This window comes from Felis catus, chromosome B1 (genome assembly GCF_018350175.1).
Source record: "Felis catus isolate Fca126 chromosome B1, F.catus_Fca126_mat1.0, whole genome shotgun sequence".
NCBI lineage: Eukaryota > Metazoa > Chordata > Mammalia > Carnivora > Felidae > Felis > Felis catus.
In genome coordinates, this window is record NC_058371.1 from 154,408,034 (window position 1) to 154,416,836 (window position 8,803).

General features: G+C 37.0%; 1 long non-coding RNA gene across 5 annotated transcripts in view; it reads right to left on the reverse strand.

Annotated features, from left to right (window-relative positions):
- The window catches only part of LOC109499145, a 319,375-nt gene that overhangs the window by 306,547 nt on the left and 4,025 nt on the right, over positions 1-8,803 (reverse strand). The gene's annotated exons all lie outside the window — the stretch shown is intronic.

Below are 8,803 nucleotides of genomic sequence, written 5' to 3' on the forward strand. Positions count from 1 at the left end.
ATTGTCCCATAAGCCTGAAGCACAGTTCTGATGATATACAAGTGGAGCAAAGATGAGAGCCAGTCCTTTCCTATAAACCTGTGAGTTTTGTATTTCTGTGTTTATGTCTGACTCATAGCTGAAATTTTAGAATTGAACCCATACTCTCTGTATTTGGGTGTGTTTGTAATATATATATTATCACACATGTATATATATACATATATATGTTTATGTGTGTATGTGTATATATATATATATATATATATATATATATATATATAATTGTGCCCCCCCCTTACCCACTCACCCCCACCAATTCATATATTAAAGTTCTGGTCCCCAGTGTGACTGTATTTGAAGATAGGGCCTTTAGAGAGGTAATTATGATTAAATGAAGTCATAAGGCAGGGGGAGTCTCATAAGGCTGGCATCCTTATAAGAAGAGAAAGAGACACTAAAATGATTTCCCTCTCTCTACCACTACCCCCCTACACACACAGAAGAGAGGCCATGTGCAAAGCAGTAATTTGCAATCCAGAAAGAGAGCTTTCACCAGAACCTGAACATGCTGGCACCTTGATCTTAAAATTCTAGCATGCAGAACTGTGAAAAAAACATATTTGTTCTTTAAGCCAATCAGTTTGTGGTATTTTGTTATGCTACCCCTTTCAGACCTGTATACAAATTTTGGTTCTGTGAAGTGAGGCACTGCTATAATGAATACCTATATAGGTGGAAACAGCTGCAGAACTGAGTGATGCAGAGGCCAGAAGAGTTTTGAGGTGCATCCTAGAAATAGCCTATATCCTCTTGAAGAAACTGTTGATAGAAACATGGATGTTAAAGGTAAGTTTGTGAGGTTTCAGATGGAAATGAGGTGTAGCTTAGTGGCAACTGGAGGAAAGGTTATCCTTGCTATAAAGTGGCAAAGAACCTGGCACTGTTCAAGTGTTTTGTGGAATTGTGTTGTAGGGTTTGGTAGAAGGTAGAACTGGAGAGGAATACATTTGGATATTTGGCTAAGGAAATTTCTTTGCAAAGTACAGAAGGAGAAGTTTGGTTTTTCCTTACTTCTTACATACATTACAAGAGGAAAGACAGTTTGAAGGAATTGTTAAGCAGAAATGAACCAGAACTTGAAGATTTGGGAAATTCTCAGTCTAACCATATTATAAAAAACAAGGAAACATGTTCTGACAAGAACACTAACAGTGCGACTGTACAACCATTCGGTAAAGAAATCATGGATCCAGTTCATGGATTTAACTGGTTTCAGCCATCTCAGTAGAAACCAGGGATAGAAATGGGATCACATAAGCAGAAACGATGTCAGCTGGAACTAAAAGGGACAGAGAATGCTATCAGATTTCTGGGGTTCTAGAGCATAGGACCATAAATGTATCCAGTTGTGAAGAGGCATGTGTCCTTCTTCAAGAATAGGGGGAAATGACTCAAAAGGCAATTCAGAGATCATCAGGGCTGCCGCTCCCACCACAGACCCAGAGGGTAAGGCTGACTCCTCGTTGACTTCAGAGGGTGGAATCGCCCCTTTGGTTACAGCAGGCCAGGCTGCCCTTCTAAAGAGCTACAGGAGAGGGGCCCCTACAGAGAGCCATTGGTCAGGGCCACTACAAAGAGCCACAAAGAATACTTTGTTCTGCCTGCCCAAGCTGACTGACATGGTAGTATTTATGAGTTATATATGTGTACTATTTCCCTACCTCTAGATGATTACCAAATTAAGTTATAAAATGCCTTCAAGGAGCTCGATTCTAATTGGCTAAGAGATCAGTAGTACTTATATAAATGGAATATTCTTAAAATAGTCAGAAATTGAGGATAATACAATCTTTTTTTCCTATTTGTATATTCTTCAGAAACTTATGTTACTAAATAAATTTGCATTATATCTACTAGACATTTAAGATGATGAAAATGTAAATTTGTGATTAATCAAACTGAATAATTCTAACAAACTTTATTTCAACAATAATTCTGTTTTTTTTCATATGTCCATATGAAGATATAATCTCCAAGTTCTTTTGGTAACTTAAAATATTAGATTTAACATTAGGTTAATTAATGACTATTCTTTAAATGCCTAACTCATTTCTAAGATAAAATACTGAAATGTAAATTACTAAACCTAACCTTAAGGCTGTATGTATTTGGGTCTGTTAATGAATGTATTCAGGGGTGCCTGAGTGGCTCAGTTGGTTAAGTGTCCAACTCGTGATTTCAGTTCAGGTCATGATCTCATGTATCGTGAATTTAAGCCCCATGTTGCCCCTGTGCTGACAGTGTGGAGCCTGCTTGGGATTCTCTGTCTCCCTCTCCACCCCTCCCCCACTCATGCTAATTTGCACTCTCTCTCCCTCTCATAATAAATAAACTTAAAACAAAAACATATTCACTTAAAAAAATGTATTCATTTGTGGCCACACTGACAAATTGCATTACAAGGACATATATGGTTATAAAAGTGATAAAAGGTATATTCCTAAGCTCTACAGCAAAACCCTGGTGGAAGACATTCGCAATTGTATTCTTTATACATTTCTCTGTGAAATATAAGTTAATGTATTTAAAATTTATAATCACTATATGCTAATGAGGTTCTACCAGGAGAAACAGTGGCACAGAAAAACAGTTTTCCATACAAGGTATGCAGGAAGTGTTTTTGTTAAAGGAAGAGGGAGTTGTTTTGTCCAATGTAAAATAATTCATTATTCCATATGAGAAAGGGGAGAGTGTAGGACAAAACTTGCATGGGTATAGAAAATTATAAAGTTCCACAGAAAAATAATTTTACTTTTTGTACTCAAAGCTATCAAAGCTCTGATTGGTTTATTTATAAGAAATTTTTGTAAAGGATTTTTGTATAAAATGTTGCAGTTGACCCTTGAACAACATGAGTTTGAACTGCAGGGATCCACTTATATGCAAATTTTTTCAATAAATACAGTGGAGTACCATAAATGTATTTTCTCTTCCTTATGATTTTCTTACATTTTCTTTTCTCTAGCTTACCTCATTTTAAGAGTAGAGTACATAATACTCAGAACATACAAAACATGTTATCAGTAGGGCTTCTAGTCAACAGCAGAGTATGAGTGGTTAAGTTCTGGGGGAGTTGAAAGTTTTACATGGATTGTGGATTGCACTGTAGGTCAGTGATCAGGGTCAACTGTATATTGATGCAAAACTAGAATCTGGTTTTCTCTGTTAAAATAACAAAATTCTTGAATTATTGGTCTGCTCTTAAGAAGAGGTTATAAAAGGTGTATTTTTACCTTCTGTATAGTCTGCCTAGAAGCCAAAAGTTCTGTGTCATATCAGAATTGTTTCTTGGGGCTCCTGAGTGGCTCAGTCAGTTAAGTGGCCAACTTTGGCTCAGGTCATAATCTCATGATTCGTGAGTCTGAGTCCCATGTCGGGCTCTGTGCTGACAGCCCAGAGCCTGGAGCCTGCTTCAGATTCTGTGTCTCCCTCACTCTCTGCCCCTCCCCACGCTGAGTCTCGCTCTAGCGCGCGCTCTCTCTCTCTCTCTCAAAAGTAAATAAACATTAAAAAATAATTTAAAAAAAGAATTGTTTGTGTTTTCTTTTGACTTTATCATGGTCTTAATTACTTAAGAAAATAAGTTTTCTCACTTTCGTACTAAGATTCAATCATGTTACATTTTATGTATACTTTTAAAATTTTTTCACTTTGATTTTTTTTTAATTTTTTTAAATGTTTATTCATTTCATGAGAGTGAGACAGACAGAGTGCAAGCAGGGAAGGGGCAGAGAGAGAGGGACACAAAGAATCCAAAGCAGGCTCCAGGCTCTGAGCTGTCAGCACAGAGCCTGATGTGGGGCTCGAACCCACGAGCTGTGAGTTCATGACCTGAGCTGAAGTCTGATTCTTAACTGACTGAGCCGCCCAGGTGCCTCTCACTTTGATTTTCAATCAACTTTGTTTTGCATGCCACAAAACAAATTTCCTTGTCAGTTGCATTATTTTCAAATGTGCTTTTATCAGATTTCCACTTTAGAAAATTATGAAAAGTAGGTTAATCACAACTGTTTTGAAGTCTTGCATCCTTTACACATAGTTTTTATCTTACTCTTGTCCTTCCTTAAAAGCACTTGCAAATCAACTACAGGCCAGAAAGATTTTTCTCCAAAAAAAGACTCTCTGAGACCCTTAGAAAATGATTATGCCAGGTACTCTTTAGCATAGGTTTAAGATGCTCAAGTCCTAAATAACTTTGAAATTATACTATTAGGTTGAGTCAGGATTTCTTAAATGGTAGTGTAGAAGCAGATGGGTTCATAAGACTGTTAACCCTAAATTGATGAGAACAAAATTAACTATATTAGGACTGAATGAACTGATAAAGGATGACTATGGGTTTTCCTTGGAATACTGCTGATAATAACCCTGTTTTCTAGATACAATGAACCCCTTTCTCTTTTCTCTTTTGCTCTTTGTAACTCCTAAAAATTTAGTAGGCTGTACTTTCATAAACAGAAATGAAACCTGTGTCTACCTCATCCCTCCAGATTTTGGAAACACTTATTGATTAAATATTATTTCATGGCAATATAATTTTTGCTTATTTGATAAGAATCTGTCTTCCTTTGTTAACAGGACATAATTGGAAACATTGGTAATAAACCAAAGCTTTGACTGAAATGTCATATTGGAAAATGATGCTTTTCAGTCATATATGACTAGGAAATTTTTTAAAAAAGAAGTTTTAAGGTTATTTATTTTGAGAGAGAGAGAGAGAGAGAGAGTGGGGGGAGAGGGAGAGAGAGAGGGAGGGAGAGAATCCCAAGCAGGCACTGCATTGCCAGCATAGAGCCCAACATGGGGCTTGGGCCCACGAACCTTGAGATCATGACCTGATCATGAGTCACCCAGGAGCCCCATGACTAGACACTTTTATTTAAGGGGTTAAAGTTAACTTTATGGAGCCAATGTTCACAAAGCCTACTAGGAAAACTGATGAGGTAATGACTAGCATATGGAGATCCCAACCCTATAGGTGAGTAAGAAAGAGACTTTCTTTGCAGGCAAGGAAAACTTAGAATATTTGGGAGATCTCTACAGGATGGAAATTCCCCCAAACCTATAGATATTGCAGGTGAAATATGATGGAGAGTCTTCGGCTTGGCTTCTAGCCATAAGAGAATTTTAAAACGTTGATCTAAGATTCCTTACAAAAATTTTCAGCAAAGTAAATATTTTAAAATTCCTGCCTGTAAGGTAAATCACCATTCTTACTACAAGCATGAAATTAATAAAGTCAAATCTAATGAGAGGAGCTTTAATTTATGATCTATAATCTTTATTTGACATCTTTGATCACAAGAAGGACTATAGAGAGAAATTCTGTGTTTCAGTGAGAAACCACAGTAAATCCATGCAGGTTATCATTATCTGGCCCTGTTAACAGTCTTTGTGCTATTTTGTACCTCTTTACAAATTCTAAGTAACTGTTGGATATGATGGATTTCCAATTTTATTACCTACACGTAAATTGGACTAAATTCTTTCATCTGGTATGCATTGTTAAACCTTATAATATTTTTGACTCTTCCAGTTTCCTTCAGTGTCTGGGCATATCCCCAACTAATGTTTTCAGCTGCTCCCCTTCCTAACTTGGTATCACCAAGAGCTAAAACTTGCCTAACCAGATTCTTATTTGAACTCCAGGTTGTCTTATAGCGGAGTTTACTCTCAACATCTGAAGAAGTACTGGGAGCTAAATTCTGAAGACTTGATACACTTGAAGGGCTCATCACTGTAGTAGACCAAACAGAGGAAAGGTTTCTCCCTGTACAGTCTGCTGTCTAGGTCATCAAGGAAGTCTGATAAAATGTGTAGGTCATGCAGGCTCTTAGAGGAGAGAGAATGTATAACATCTCCAGGACTATCAGCATCTTCCTGGCTTTGAGAAATTCAACAAGCAGGACTGCCTCGAAGAAAGATTTGTATCCATCACATTCTTGGAACTCACTGGACTGGTTACCTTTCAGTGTTCAACTTTGCCTCTTTATTTTAATCAATGTTTTACATTAATCTTTTTTATTTTAGACATCCCTATTTAAAGACACGTAAACTTAACACAACTGGCCTTTGTCACTACCCCTCAAAAAATGGTTTAACTGATTTTGCAAACAATGCCAGCAAGAGTCGTCAGGAGCTGATTTCTTAGAACCCGCTTTGCTATGCTCTGGTTTTTGCTCACCTCTGAATTGTTCAGAGATGAATGATATTCATTTGGCTTAAGCAAATGGAGGGACTGACAATGTTAAACCCTACTTGAGCCCCATGCTCCTGGAAAAATCAGTGATGGTTAAGAAATTACCTCTGATTCTTTTGTGTTCTATAAAACAACTTACTGCACAGCACCATTCTTCCTCATATGACTCAGATAAGAGTCAAGGAGGCCCCCTGATTTGTTTACCTATGACAAGGATAGACACAGACCACACTCCCATTCTTTGTCTCATCCATGATTAGCTGAACCATTTGTATTCACTGACCAACCTGGACCACACATCTGCTAACTTAACTTGTAGGTACACTTAAATTTCTCTCCCCTCTTCAGAACATACTGAACCAAACTTTTAATCATGCCCAGCCTGAGCCATCATCAGAATGTGAACCACTGTTTCCATACAGAATTCTGGAGGACCAAGTTGACCTCAAGGGAAGATGTTTTCTGATCAACTGTTTCATCCCACCACCTAGTCATTCCCCTCCTCCTCACTTAGTTCTTTCTGGCCTTGTGGGAAAATTCCTTTGTTCCTGATGTTAGAAACTTGTAGATCTTATGGTCAAAGTCTCCCTCGCCCTATTGCAACAGCACCCTTATTTCTATTGCAATTGTCCTTTTGAATAAAGCTCTTTACCTAAGCTCAGATTTGTTTTTACACTACCATTCTGTGACATTTAGAAAAAGTTTTGTATTGTCTTCAAAAGTAGTTCAGTAAAGAATGTTTCATCATCACTTCATTAGGAGTGAAAATAATGTAAATGTCACTTCTGCATTTTATCCAATACTGCTCAACTGTAAGTTCAAAGCCAATGTTAATTAAAACACAAAATAAAATGACCTCGAAATAGTAAGTCATTTAAAAAATGATATATTGTCCCTGATTTATGTATCATTTTGAGTCATACTTTACAGACTAACTCTGAAGTACCACATGTATCGTGATCCTACTACACATAAGCATTTCAGTCTACATCAACTTAATTCACAAGATAAACTTCACCAAAACTGGTACAAACCTGCTCAATGAAATAATCTCATGCTCATACACAGTATGTTGTCAAATAAGCATAAATTTACTAAAAAGGATTCTAGCCTCTTCTTCTCAATTTTAGTATTTCTCTGTTCACGTACCAGTAACAAATACATTACAGGCCAGTCCTACTGGCCTTTCAATCCAGGAATACAGAATATTTTTCCTTTTATTCGTGTCTTCCTTACTTTCTTTCATTAATGTCTTACAGTTTCCAGTGTACATGTCTTTTATCTCTGGGGTTGTTTATTCTTAGGCATTTTACTCTTTTTGATGCAATTATAAATGGATAGTTTTCTTAATTTCTCTAATAGTCAATTATTAGTGTATAGAAATGCAGATTTTTGCATAGTGATTATGTATCCTGCAATTTTATGAAATTTATTAGTTCTAACAGTTTTTCAATGGAGTCTTTAGAATTTTCTGTGTGTATTATCACGTCATCTGCAAATAGTGACAATTTTACCTCTTTCTTTCCAATCTGAATGGTGATGAACTACTTTAGCTTTTATTTGTCCTGAAAACTCTTTATCTGTCCTTCAATTCTGAAAAATTTGAATTTTTTTTTCAACGTTTATTTATTTTTGGGACAGAGAGAGACAGAGCATGAACGGGCGAGGGGCAGAGAGAGAGGGAGACACAGAATCGGAAACAGGCTCCAGGCTCCGAGCCATCAGCCCAGAGCCCGACGCGGGGCTCGAACTCACGGACCGCGAGATCGTGACCTGGCTGAAGTCGGACGCTTAACCGACTGCGCCACCCAGGCGCCCCAATTCTGAAAAATTTGGACATGTAGGCTATTCATGGTTGGAAGGGTTTTTCTTTCAGCACTTGAATATATCACGACACTCCCTCTGGCATACAAAGTTTCTGCTGAAAAATCTGCTAATAGTCTTGTTCCCCTGTTCCTAACAAGTTGTTATTCTCTTGTGGCTTTTAAGATTCCTTCTGTGTCTTAAATTTTGACTTTTTAATTATAATGATTTTTGGCTTCCTTTAATTATAATGTCTTTTGGTTCACTGTATTTGGAACTCTCTGGGATTCCCGGGTCTACATATCTGCTCCTTTCCTAGGTTAGGGGAGCTTTCATTGATTATTTCCTCAACTAAGTTATCTGTTCCTCTCTCTCCATAATGTAAATCCTATAATACGAATGTTAGTTCTTTTGATATTGTCCTGTAAGTCCCTTAAACTATTTTTGCTTTTTTTCATTCTTTTTTTTTCTTTCTGCTGCTCTGACTGGGTGAGTTCCACTGCCTTGTCTTCAAGTTGACTGAACTTTTCTTCTGTTTCATCTACTTGGCTATTAAATTCCTTTAGTGTATTTTTCAGTTCAATCATTATACTTCTACTCTGACATTTATTTGGTACTTTTTTATTTTTCCATCTCCTTGTTGAAGTTCTCACTCCTCCCCAGTTTGGTGACCAGCTTTTTGACCATTAATTTGAACTGTGTGTCAAGTAAACTACTTATCTCCATTTCATAATTTTTTTTCCTGAGGTTTTATCTTGT